Genomic DNA, 14,524 nt, shown 5'->3' with positions numbered 1-14,524 from the left:
AACATATATATATAAATTACATCATGTAAACAAAAACAAATTGTAATTCAGGAGTAGCTACAGTAAATAACAGTATTTAGTTGAAAGTGTCAAAAGTCCTGAATATAAAGTATTCCCTTAACTTATTAGCTGTGTGATATCAAACAGTAGGAAATAGATTCTTAATACTTAGTGGCAACACACACATAGCCCTTATAATTATACAAATTTATAATAAACATAGGTTAAAATATGTATTTTTGCTATGCTGTGTTCAGTCATATCTGTCTCTTTGCTATCCCCTAGACTGTAGACCACCAGAGGCAAGAACACTGGAGTAGGTTTCCACTTCCTCCTGCAGGGGATCATCCTGACCCAGGGATCAAACTTGGATCTCCTGCTTCTCCTGCATTGGCAGGCAGATTCTTCTACCACTGCACCACCTGGTACTACATTACCAATATAAAAAGGAATATAAATAGTCTACAACTTTGGAGATTTACTTTTAAAGCCTAAAAGATGAATTGCTTTAGGTATATCAAAAATCTAGTAAGTCAAATTAAAATTATCTAGGATATCCTGTGTTATTAAAAAAAAAAATGACCTAAGCTAACTATTACCAACCAGGTCTATTGCTAATCCATAGTGCATTAGCATTATAGATATAATATCATCTATAACAATGTAAATTTCATATTTTGCTTACAATGTGTTAATCGCATCAATGATTAGTGATTAGAATAGACAAAGCCAATATTTTCATGGCTCTGTGTTTTGCTACAATCATAAATTTGCAGCACTGAATTTTTTTTTCTTTTTAGTTTATTTTTTTATTGAAGGGTAATTGCTTTACAGAATTTTGTTGTTTCTTTCAAATCTCATCATGAATCAGCCATAGGTATACATATGTCCCTTCCCTTTTGAGCCTTCCTCCCATCTCCCTCTATCCCACCCTCTAGGTTAATACAGAGTCCCTGTTTGAGTTTCCTGACCCATCAAGCAAATTCCTGTTGACTATCAGTTTTACATATGGTAACGTAAGTTTCCATGTTACTCTTTCCATTTATCTCACCCTCTCCCTGCCTCTCCCCATGTCCATAAGTCTCTTCTCTATGTCTCTTTCTCCACTGCTGCCCTGTAAATAAGTTCTTCAGTACCATTCTTCTAGATTCTGTATATATGTGTTAGAATACGATATTTATCTTTCTCTTTCTCACTCACTTTACTCTGTATAATAGGTTCTAGGTTCATCCACCTCATCAGAACTGACTCAAATGCATTCCTTTTTATGGCTGAGTAACATTCCATTGTGTATATGTACCAAAACTTCTTTATCCATTCATCTGTCAATGGACATCTAGGTTGCTTCCATGTTCTAGCTATTGTAAATAGTGCAGCACTGAATTTTAAAAGCACAGAGATGTAACTAAGTTAAATAACATTTTATAAGCCAAGATCTACTACCTAGTGGTTCTCTGCAGCTCCGGCCTTAAAACATTTTATTTTCTTTCTTAATTGAAGACTTCAAAGTTAATAAAGTATAAGTATCCTAATGGCACCATCTACACATTTTTCAATTGTGTTTGGTACTTTGTATAGCGGACTTCCTGGTGGTGAGACAGTAAGGAATCTTACCTTCAATGCAGGAGACTGGGGTTCAATCTCTGGGTCGGGAAGATCCCTTTCAGGAAGAAATGGCAACCCACTCCAGTATTCTTGCCTGTGGAGAATCTCATGGACAGAGGAACCCGGCAGGCTACAGTTCACAGGGGCCAAGAGTCAAACATGACTGAGTGACTAAATACAAACACACTTTGCATAGCACACTTTACATTTATTTTTAGTATTTACTTATATTATATTTTTCTTAATAAACAACAATATAGCTATTTTCATAGCTGCTAAAGTCTTCTTTTAAAATAAGAAGACATGTGAGGTTCTTACATATAAACACACATAATATGGAGGGAGAGAGAGAGCAAGAGAAAAAGGAGAGAGGAGAGATGATAGAAGCAAAACCAACATTTCCTGTTTCTCTCACAAATACACACAGAAACTTGGATAGCACATTTGTAGGAATTCCCATTCTCAAGATTCTTAATATGAGAATTTGGAAGAGGTATAAAAAATTCAATTTTTTCCTGCAAGATCAGAAGACAAGATATAGCTTTGAATTTACAAAAGTTTGCATATGAAATAGTAAAAATAAATATGTACTTACATGTTTAGACAAGACTGAAATCAGTGCAGATACTCTCTCTTTGGCATTAACAGATGCTATAAACTTTAAAAATAAGTATCAATTTATATACTTATATTCAAATCAAAGTTAATACATATGAATCACATTATTAGACATATTTATTAATACCAGGCTGAACAGAACCTACATGTCATTATCAAATATCCATATTTGACACCTTTTGAGATTTATGACACCACAGAGAATGAAATCATTGCTTAGCTCAAGTATGCCTCTCTTTTGCTTAGCATAATTAATAAATTTATAATCAAAAATTAAACTTTAACAGAAAATGTGTATCATGATTTGAGCAAAATTTATCAAAAACCCATCTCAACTTTGTTTTCCTATAACCTCCTCTAGATAATCCCGAATTCAAAATTATCTTAGGCAATGTAGCCTATCGTATTTGCCAAAATTCAAGGCTGATAGAATTGCTCTTCTTTTCCTCTGTTCACCTTCTAGTCTGTTCTCACATTAATAACTAATTCTTTTTCCTGTTGTGCAGCTGTTTTTCTAATACATTAGGATATAATTTTCTATGTACATTATTCCTCTGTGGGTTCAGATATGAGAAATTTATGTTAAAATAGTTACTGAGACTATTTTCTTTATTTTGCATTATGAATAGGCACATCTCTATTTTATAATCATATATGCAGACAAACATTTATTTTGTTAGTGTTAGTTACTCAATCATGTCTGATTCTTTGCAAACCCATGGACTTTAGTCCTCCAGGCTCCTCTGTCCATGGAATTATCCAGGCAAGAACACTGGATTAGGTAGCCATTCCTTTTTCCAGGGGATCTTCCTGACCCAGGAATTGAACCTGCATCTCCTTCATCTCTTGCATTGGCTGGTGGGTTGTTTACCACTGTGCAACCTAGGAAGCCCACTTTTTTGCTAGCTAGACACTATGCTAATTATTTCTTCAAATTCTCCCCATGGATCTGAGATTTAGAAGTCATTGTCATTGACAGATGAGAAAACAATAGCTTATTAAATCAAGTTCATATCATTTAAGTGTCAGAGTGGGGTTTTGAGTATCAATGTCAGATATGAAATAACACAGATATCTGTGATGGAAATGTCCTAGTTTTGTTCTTTCATTGGAAATGTCACACATTAGGAAAGCCTCCCTCCCCCACCCCAGCTTTGTACCTATATTAGCAATGCCTTTATCTTTCCTTTAGCCCACCCCCCACCCTCAGAGAAGCAGTGTGACACTAGACAAAGACCATGCACATTTTGCTTTCAGACAAATAAGAGTGGCAATTCTCTCTCCATAAGCACTACTGAGGACTTAGGAGTGTTAATGTCCCTGCTTTGTAAAATGGGGTTGAAAATGTTTGAATACTTTATATGGAGACTGAAAATAATCCATGTGATGGTTACAGTATGAGGCACACTGTAAATGCAATAGATATAGCATTGATGAAAACTTCTAATGCTGTCTACATGCTGAACAATCCAACACAAATTCCACTTCTGTGGAAATCCCTTGCACATGTTTTAGTTCATGATGGAAGAAGAAGAATCAGAGGAAGAAAGAGACAGTGTATTCCCAAAGAAGAAGTTTGGATAAAAGTAATTAACTTCCAGAGACATGGAAATGTATGTACTCTAAGATGTAGAATTAAAACCTCTAATCTCTGAAATAGACAGCATATTAAAAAGCAGAGACATTACTTTGCCAACAAAGGTCTGTCTAGTCAAGACTATGGTTTTTCCAATGGTCATGTATGGATGTGAGAGTTGGACTCTAAAGAAGGCTGAGCACCGAAGAATTGATGCTTTTGAACTGTGGTGTTGGAGAAGACTCTTGAGAGTCCCTTGGACTGCAAGGAGATCCAACCAGTCCATACTGAAGGAGGTCAGTCCTGGGTGTTCATTGGAGGGACTGATGTTGAAGATGAAACTCCAATACTTTGGCCACCTCACGCGAAGAGCTGACTCATTTGAGAAGACCCTGATGCTGGGAAAGATTGAGGGCAGGAGGTGCAGGGGACGACAGAGGATGAGATGGTTGGATGGCATCACCCACTCGATGGACATGGGTTTGGGTGGACTCTGGGAGGTGGTGATGGACAGGGAGGCCTGGTGTGAGGCGGTTCCTGGGGTCGCAAAGAGTTGGACACGACTGAGCGACTGACCTGAAACCGAACTGAATCTCTGAAAAAAGATTATAAAAGGCCAGTATGATTGGACTTCTTTTTATTGTTGTTGTTGTTCCGGGGGACCTTCCTGACTCGGGGATGGAACCTGTGTCCCTTGCATCTCCTGCGTTGGCAGGTGGGTGCATTACCACGAGCCCCACCTGAGAAGCCCAGTGAGATCTCCGCCTCTTGCTTGTGTGCTCACCCACTCAGTCGTGTCAGACTCTTCCTGAAACCGTGGACTCTAACCTATCAGGCTCTTCTGTCCATGGGATTTCCAGGCAAGAATGCTGGAGTGGGTTGCCATTTCCTTCTCCATGTAATCTTCCCAACCCAGGGACCAAACCTGGGTTTCCTGCATCTTCCGCATTGGGAGGCAGATTCTTTATCACGGAACCACTTGGGAAGCCCTGAGCTGAGACAAAGTCAACCTGTAGGCGGCAGGTGACTGCATACGATGGCTTGTTTTCTCTCACTAGTTGAATAACACTGCTGGGTCTTCAAATTGAACAATTCTAGTTACTTATTTACTCATTTGTTTGTAAGTCTATTTATCAAAAACTGGTTCCATTCTTTAGAACTTATGACTCAGAAAATCACGTGTGCACCCCTCATGACAGGGCACTCATGCATTTCCAGATGGATAAATGGTGCTTTTTTGATCTGCTTTATAAGATCAACTAATGGAGAGATTTCTCTTCAGTCTGGTTTTGCAGATTACATGACTATGTTCTCTGGGTCCAGAATGGTCAAACCAAATACTTGGAATAGCCATCATCCATGAATTACTAGCTGGTTGCAGTTTGCCCTACTATGTGAGGTGGGACAAGCCAGAAGCAGGAGGAAGGGTCGAGGTGGGGGTGGGGATGCAGCATGTAACCCCCTGAGCATTAGATGGAGTGCCCACTTTGAGGAAGAGAAAAATCCTGGGGCCTGTTTTGATTGAAAGTAAAGTCACAAATGCATCACTTTCCAGAAAGGGAGGTGTGATGAACCTGGGAAGGGCAGTGCTCTGTCTGAGATCATCGGCCAGCAGGAAACAGAGATCACCCACCTATTACTTATAAGGTGGCTGGGGTCGAGGTTACTCATATTTGGGGGATTCAACCCCGAGTGGTCATTTTATGTGATGCCCCAGGAAAAGCAAACTAGGAAATTGTAGAAGAATCCTAAACTCAGATCTTTATCTAAATGTCCACACTCTGGGTGTGAGCAGAGTTGTCAAACTGTAACATGCCTAGGCAGCAACTCAAAAAATGGTGTTCTCCTTGGTGAAGCATTACATGGCAAAATCCTAGAGAAAACTGGCGATTTGTGATTCAGTCAAAACAGGCTCCAGGATTTTCTCTTGCCCACAGTGGGCACTCCTTCTAACACTCAGGGGGTTACATGCTGCATCCCCATCCCACCTCGACCCTTCCTCCTGCTTCTGGCTTGTGCCACCTCACTTAGCAGGTCAAACTGCATAATCTGCATTGTTGTTGTCTAGTCACCAAGTCCTATCTGACTCTGCAACCCCATGAACTCCTCTGTCCATAGGATTTCCCAGGCAAGTATACTGGAATGGGTTGCCGTTTGCTTCTCCAGGGGATCTGCCCAACCCAGGGAACTAACCTGTGTCTTCAGCTTGGCAGGTGGATTCTTTATCACTGAGTCATCAGGGAAACCCCATAATATTTATGTTATTAGCCTAATACACCAGCTCCAGGGTTTCACACACGGCTTCATGTTATGATCTTCCTTAAAAATAAAGAAAAAAAAATCACCCATAAAAATCAAGAGACATAAAATAATGTTTAATAGTGAGCTTATTTTTATTTTCCTTTGAGTATCAAAGAATGTATTAATATTGAAGTATTTGCTGCTGCCCAAAATGAATCAGGATCATAGTGGCCCAACAGGCTAGAAGTTATTGATTCTGATGATATTATAGTCTCTAAGAGTGATTTAAAATCGTATCATAGTGTTATAGAGTCTATCAGAAGACTCTGCAACTAGCTAGTAATTCATGTATGATGGCTATTCCAAGTATTTGGTTTGACCATTCTGGACCCAGAGAACATAGTCATGTAATCTGCAAAACCAGAATGAGGAGAAATCTCTCCATTAGTTGATCTTATAAAGCAGATCAAAAAAGCACCATTTATCCATCTGGAAATGCATGAGTGCCCTGTCATGAGGAGTGCACACGTGATTTTCTGAGTCATAAGTTCTAAAGAATTGAACCAGTTTTTGATAAATAGACTTACAAAAAAATGAGTAAATAAGTAACTAGAATTGTTCAATTTGAAGACCCAGCAGTGTTATGCAACTAGTGAGAGAAAACACACCGTCGTTTGTGGTCACCTGCCACCTACAGGTTGACTTTGTCTCAGCTCAGGGCTTCCCAAGTGGTTCCGTGATAAAGAATCTGCCTCCCAATGCGGGAGATGCAGGAAACTCAGGTTTGGTCCCTGGGTTGGGAAGATTACATGGAGAAGGAAATGGCAACCCACTCCAGCATTCTTGCCTGGAAATCCCATGGACAGAAGAGCCTGATGGGTTAGGGTGCATGGTTTCACGAAGAGTCTGACACGACTGATTGGCTGAGCATACAGTCAAACAAGAGGCAGAGATCTCACTGGGCTTCTCAGATGGGGCTCGTGGTAATGCACCCACCTGCCAACGCAGGAGATGCCAGAGACACAGGTTCCATCCCTGAGTCAGGACGGTCCCCTTGAACAACAATAACAATAACAAGAAGTCCAATCATACTGGCCTTTTATAATCTTTTTTCAGAGATTCAGTTCGGTTTCAGGTCAGTCGCTCAGTCGTGTCCAACTCTTTGCGACCCCAGGAACCGCCTCACACCAGGCCTCCCTGTCCATCACCACCTCCCAGAGTCCACCCAAACCCATGTCCATCGAGTGGGTGATGCCATCCAACCATCTCATCCTCTGTCGTCCCCTGCACCTCCTGCCCTCAATCTTTCCCAGCATCAGGGTCTTCTCAAATGAGTCAGCTCTTCGCGTGAGGTGGCCAAAGTATTGGAGTTTCATCTTCAACATCAGTCCCTCCAATGAACACCCAGGACTGACCTCCTTCAGTATGGACTGGTTGGATCTCCTTGCAGTCCAAGGGACTCTCAAGAGTCTTCTCCAACACCACAGTTCAAAAGCATCAATTCTTCGGTGCTCAGCCTTCTTTAGAGTCCAACTCTCACATCCATACATGACCATTGGAAAAACCATAGTCTTGACTAGACAGACCTTTGTTGGCAAAGTAATGTCTCTGCTTTTTAATATGCTGTCTATTTCAGAGATTAGAGGTTTTAATTCTACATCTTAGAGTACATACATTTCCATGTCTCTGGAAGTTAATTATTTTTATCCAAACTTCTTTGGGAATACACTGTCTCTTTCTTCCTCTGATTCTTCCATCATGAACTAAAACATGTGCAAGGGATTTCCACAGAAGTGGAATTTGTGTTGGATTGTTCAGCATGTAGACAGCATTAGAAGTTTTCATCAATGCTATATCTATTGCATTTACAGTGTGCCTCATACTGTAACCATCACATGGATTATTTTCAGTCTCCATATAAAGTATTCAAACATTTTCAACCCCATTTTACAAAGCAGGGACATTAACACTCCTAAGTCCTCAGTAGTGCTTATGGAGAGAGAATTGCCACTCTTATTTGTCTGAAAGCAAAATGTGCATGGTCTTTGTCTAGTGTCACACTGCTTCTCTGAGGGTGGGGGGTGGGATAAAGGAAAGAAAAAGGCATTGTTAATATAGGTACAAAGCTGGGGTGGGGGAGGGAGGCTTTCCTAATGTGACATTTCCAATGAAAGAACAAAACTAGGACATTTTCATCACAGATATCTGTGTTATTTCATATCTGACATTGATACTCAAAACCCCACTCTGACACTTAAATGATACGAACTTGATTTTAATAAGCTATTGTATTCTCATCTGTCAATGACAATGACTTCTAAATCTCAGATCCATGAGCAGAATTTGAAGAAATAATTAGCATAGTGTCTAGCTAGCAAAAAAGTGGGCTTCCTAGGTGGCACAGTGGTAAACAATCCACCTGCCAATTTAGGAGACTTCTCCTCATTCTGGTTTTGCAGATTACATGACTATGTTCTCTGGGGTCAGAATAGTCAAACCAAATACTTGGAATAGCCACCATACATGAATTACTAGCTAGTTGCAGAGTCTTCCGGTAGACTCTATAATACTATGATAAGATTTTAAATCACTCTTAGAGAGTATAATATCAATCAGAATCAATAACTTCAGTCTTAATTGTTCACCTCTTTATCTCCATGTTGCCACTAACTATCTGTTTTACTCATGATAGTGCACACAGGTCAAGACCAGTCTCCCAGCTCATCTCAAACCCCTCCACCCTGTCTCCACTTGTCCATTCTCTTCATCTGTGTCTCTATTCCTTCCCTGCAAATAGGTTCATCTGTACCATTTTTCTAGATTCCACAAATATGTGCTAATATACAATATTTGCTTTTCTCTATTTCAGGAGGAATGATCTGTAGGCTCATTCCATGTGTCCTGATGAAAGCAATATTACTGTACCATTTCTAGTCCTAAAACATATTTAGTGGGAACTGTTAGAAATGGGCCCAAACACAGTTAGGGATGTTGCATAAAAAATCAATAGAGTTGCTTTATTTACTTATTTTTTAATTTTTTTACTAATCATATTCATGGTTATTAACAGCTAATTGGCTGTAATATCTATTGATAAAATATTCCAAAGCAAATTACCTGTATTTTTTTATGATTTCCCTAAGATTCAGCCACATCCCAGCCTATTAACAAAAAATTTATGAAATCTACCTATAAAAATGAGAAAAGTTATTGTTCCCAATATATCTCACAAAGATGATACAAGAATTAATAATTTAATGATTATGTGTCAGCTAACTTTGAAGAGGATATAATAGGGGATTTTCTTCTCTTTAGATCTTTAACTTGAAAATCAAAACTTGTCATAAGAGTTCTTACTAATGAAGGTAATCATTTAATGCATCTCTACCTTCCTTTTTTTTCTCTTTCTTGTGAACTCTCAAATCCCAATGATTGCAATTCAGGAAAGGGGCTCTGGCATTTTCATATCCTGACAAATTGAAATGAACAATTAAGTGTTTCTGTTCAGTTCAGAGGACCTATTAGAGGACTTAAGTTCAAATGTTTCATTAACATGAATAATACTTTGTTACGTTATATTTACAGTTTAGTTTATGTATATGCATCAGTCTGGTTTTATCTGCAGAGATGATTTTAAAATTATTTGAAGTGTTCAATAAGTATAGTTTCTCTGGAAGAATATAGTTTTCATGAGTGGATATATTGCTGTCTGGACGATGTGAAGGAAAAACAACACTTCTTGTGATTCCTTGTGTGAATCCTCAAATGCAGAGTCTTGGAGGTGCAAACAGCAGTAAGTGCTTCCAGAGAGGACCCAAGAAGACAGCAAGCAGACCTGCAGGATGAAAAACTTGAATGGACATTTCCCTAGAGTACTGGTAGATATGTGGCTCAGTGATTTACAGCAATACAATGTATGTAAAGAAAATAAACAAGATTTTTATGTCAAAGCACAACTTGATGTCATATTCCCTGATCACTGTCCTACTATATGTTTTACTGAGCATATATATATATATATACAACTTCTGACAGTGGGAGGGGGTCTAACATATTAAAAATGAGTATAATCTTGACAGAGCACATGAGACTTGATTCATTCCTGAGTATTCCATTACCTACTCTGACAGCCTTACTGCTCTGTTGGGAAATGAAGTATAACATCAGGTTACTAAGCAACTCTGCAACTTTCTTAAAAGTCTGTCTTGGAACTCACTTGTTTATCCTAATTGATTCCATCCATGTCATCTTGAACATAAATGGGACATCATGTTTAGAAATGTGCTGGATCTCTCCTTTCAGCTAACATGTCTTGCTACCTCTGCATATCTAAATCAAGGACTGGCAGTATAAGTGTCATATTCAAAGCAAATTTTTGTCTTCCTCTTGAGTTGCACTGAAAAAAATATACATATGTTGGATTAAGTTAGTGTCTGAAGTAATCTACACACTGTCAGAAAACAACATGAAAGAGTGACTCTCTTTTATTTTTTTACTTTTATACAGAATAAAGTTTTAATTAGCCCGTCAGACTTATCTCCAGTTTATCCCCACAATATAATACATCAGAATTAATAGCAAGTCTGTCTCACAGCGTGGCAGCCATGTTGACATTTCCTCAGTCACTAAAACTTTGAGCAAGATAGTATCTCATCCAATCCTGAAATATTAGTGATAAATGCATGAATATGTCACATTTTATGAGGAACAAAATTGTCTTTTGTTATCTTTGATTTCTTTTTGCTTTATATCAGAGGTGAAGATAATAAAATCATAAGCATTTTATAATTCTGTGTATTTTCTCATGGAACCACTTACTCTTCTCTCAATTTTAGAGTAGTGAACACTTTAATGACTAATTCTGTTACATGAAGCATTTTGTGTTTTGATGAGGGTCAATGATGTGGTCAAAATTGACAGGTTGTTTTTTTAAATTCTGAATATTTTTGCTGAGTGTCAACTTTGGAATTGCTGGATTATTTTCTGTTTACTTAAAATATGACCAGTACAGAATCCCCTATAAGAGTCACTTCACAAGCAGCCACTTTAAAATAACTGCTGATATAAAAAGCATATTTATTTGCAGCCAATTAAGCCAACCATGCTCTCTTCCCCTTGGGGGCCCAGGGTGCAATAGCTATAAACAGCAGCCTCCTAGGTAGTGTATGCAACTGTTGCCTGTACAGTTTGCCCTACAGTATCTTAAAGACAACTCTTTCTAGTGGGCATTCTTGACTGGCCTGCTGTCCCCAGTCCAGGCTCCAAACAGGTATTCACCATGCCTTTGGAAAGCCCCAGAGCACAGTGGCCAGGGTCCACATCGACCAAGTCATAATGTCCATCAACACCAAGCTGCAGAACAAGGGACATGTGATTGAGGCCTTCTAGCAGGGCCAAGCTCAAGTTCCCTAGCAGTCAGAAGGTGCACATCTCTAAGAAGTGGGGATTTACTAAGTTTAATAAGGATGAATTTGAAAACATGGTGGCAGAAAAGCTGCTCATCCCAGATGGCTGTGGGGTCAAGTACATCCCTAATTGTGGTTCCCTGAACAAATGGCAGGCCCTATACTCATGAGATGGTCAGCTCCGGCCCCTCATTGATCATGCTCACCAACAAGTCCTACTTCTTATCAAAAAAAAAAAAAAAAAAAGCATGTTTAACTATTCAATTAATTGGAAGAATCATAGTAATATATAATGTATATAGTAATTTACAAATGCCATTTTAAACTAAAAATATCTTTAGTGAATTTTATTTACTGGATCAGAATACTGCAGTGATTATCAATATTGAATGGCTTAAATACTCCCATAGAGATGTGTGTGAAAATTATCCATGGAATTACAGAAAGAATAAACACAAGCAGACTCTTGCCCATAGTAGTCCTGACATAGTCAATGTGCAATAAATGAAGTTTATACTCTTTATATGAAATATTGTACTAACACATTGTAACATAATATAGATTAGGACATGGTTATTTTATTACAGGAAAACTCACACAACCATAGATGTGGCAAAAATATGATAGTTAATAAAGTAAGATATAGAAAATCATGTAAGATAACAAAAATAATATACTGGGCTGATAAATGGTTTTAGCCAACAATTCTTTCCTATTAGAAACCAGCCTAATCATTGATGGACCTAGTTAGGGAAAACTGAGCAAAAAATATCCCTCCTGACTCCTAATATTTTGAAAGGAAGCTGATGAAAATTAAAGTAAAAAAAATCGCTACAAAATCTATAAAAGAAGACAAAATGACTACTTCTTAACACTTAATCAATAAATCATATCCATTAGCAGATCTTATAGTGTTTGCTTTAAGCAAAGAAAAGAAAACAAAATTCCCAAGTCAAAACTGCTTTTTATCCTCTGAACTAAGACTCCACCTCTCAAATGTGATCTCTACCAAAACATTTGGCAGCCTATGGTTTTTAGTGGCTTCAAGCAATATGAATCAATAAAAGAGTCCCATCTAACAATCAAACTGCAGCATAGATTGATGTAGCCTGAAGTGAATTCTGATTCAGTGTTGGTACACTGAAGAAAATTTTCTATTCACTATGGAAGCAAAAAATCCTTGGATTTCCCAAATGTTTTCTCAGTCTTAAATTATCTTTCTTCAGTATACGTTTCCTAGGGAATACAGTTCAAAATTTTGTTACAAGAAAACTTAGCCTAAATCTGAAGACAGAGGGCATAAATTAAAATATAAACCTGCTGCGTACTAAGTCCCTTCAATAGTGTCTGACTCTTTGCGACCCTGTGGACTGTAGCCCACCAGGCTCCTTTGTCCTTGGGATTCTCCAGGCAAGAATACTTTTGAGTTTCTATGCCCTCCTCTAGGAGATCTTCCAAACCCAGGGTTCAAATTCGTGTCTCTTGTCTCCTGCACTGGTGGGCAGGTTCTTTATAACTAGCAGGACCTGGGAAGCCCCGTAATCTGCTAGTTTAGGAATTAAAGTTAAGGGTCAATAAAAATTGCATCTCAGTGGAATTGTTTACAGATTGTTTCATTTTGACCACTCAGATATTTGATAATAAAGGTTGCTCCTTTTTATTTCTTTATTATAAATGTAACTATAGTTTATTACCAAATATTGAGAAAATGCAAATATCCAGAAAAGACAATAAATGGAAAAAAATCAAGTAGCTCCTCCAGGTTACCAATAATGATGTTTTAGGGCAAATAACTCTTCTCTTTTCTTATGCATGTTTACATGTATACATTTCCAGAAAAATCAGACTGTATATGATATTCTCTTCGTGTCACCAGTTTTTAACTTAAGAATGAATGAAATACAATTTTATAAACCATTAAGTATTTTTTTTTTTTTGCTTTTTAATTTTTTTATTAGTTGGAGGCTAATTACTTCACAACATTTCAGTGGGTTTTGTCATACATTGATATGAATCAGCCATAGATTTACACTTATTCCCCATCCCGATACCCCCTCCCATCTCCCTCTCCACCCGATTCCTCTGGGTCTTCCCAGTGCACCAGGCCGGAGCACTTGTCTCATGCATCCCACCTGGGCTGGTGATCTGTTTCACCATAGATAGTATACATGCTGTTCTTTTGAAACATCCCACCCTCACCTTCTCCCACAGAGTTCAAAAGTCTGTTCTGTATTTCTGTGTCTCTTTTTCTGTTTTGCATATAGGGTTATCGTTACCATCTTTCTAAATTCCATATATATGTGTTAGTATGCTGTAATGTTCTTTATCTTTCTGGCTTACTTCACTCTGTATAAGGGGCTCCAGTTTCATCCATCTCATTAGGACTGATTCAAATGAATTCTTTTTGACGGCTGAGTAAAATTCCATGGTGTATATGTACCACAGCTTCCTTATCCATTCATCTGCTGATGGGCATCTAGGTTGCTTCCATGTCCTGGCTATTATAAACAGTGCTGCGATGAACATTGGGGTGCACGTGTCTCTTTCAGATCTGGTTTCCTCAGTGTGTATGCCCAGAAGTGGTATTGCTGGGTCATATGGCAGTTCTATTTCCAGTTTTTTAAGGAATCTCCACACTGTTTTCCATAGTGGCTGTACTAGTTTGCATTCCCACCAACAGTGTAAGAGGGTTCCCTTTTCTCCACACCCTCTCCAGCATTTATTGCTTGTAGACTTTTGGATAGCAGCCATCCTGACTGGTGTGTAATGGTACCTCATTGTGGTTTTGATTTGCATTTCTCTAATAATGAGTGATGTTGAGCACCTTTTCATGTGTTTGTTAGCCATCTGTATGTCTTCTTTGGAGAAATGTCTGTTTAGTTCTTTGGCCCATTTTTTGATTGGGTCATTTATTTTTCTGGAATTGAGCTGCAGGAGTTGCTTGTATATTTTTGAGATTAATCCTTTGTCTGTTTCTTCATTTGCTATTATTTTCTCCCAATCTGAGGGCTGTCTTTTCACCTTACTTATAGTTTCCTTTGTAGTGCAAAAGCTTTTAAGTTTCATTAGATCCCATTTG

General features: G+C 38.3%; 1 non-coding gene across 1 annotated transcript; it reads left to right on the top strand.

The window, feature by feature from the left end:
* Window positions 1–11,120: 11,120 nt before the first annotated feature.
* On the top strand, window positions 11,121–11,254 carry LOC122422412. Its single transcript, XR_006263818.1, has one exon. It is a non-coding gene; the product is annotated as a small nucleolar RNA SNORA70 (small nucleolar RNA).
* The last annotated feature ends 3,270 nt before the right edge of the window (window positions 11,255–14,524 follow it).

This window comes from Cervus canadensis, chromosome 19 (genome assembly GCF_019320065.1).
Source record: "Cervus canadensis isolate Bull #8, Minnesota chromosome 19, ASM1932006v1, whole genome shotgun sequence".
Classification (NCBI taxonomy): domain Eukaryota; kingdom Metazoa; phylum Chordata; class Mammalia; order Artiodactyla; family Cervidae; genus Cervus; species Cervus canadensis.
Note: the sequence above shows the minus strand (reverse complement) of the source record. Positions and strands in the feature narration are given on the sequence as shown.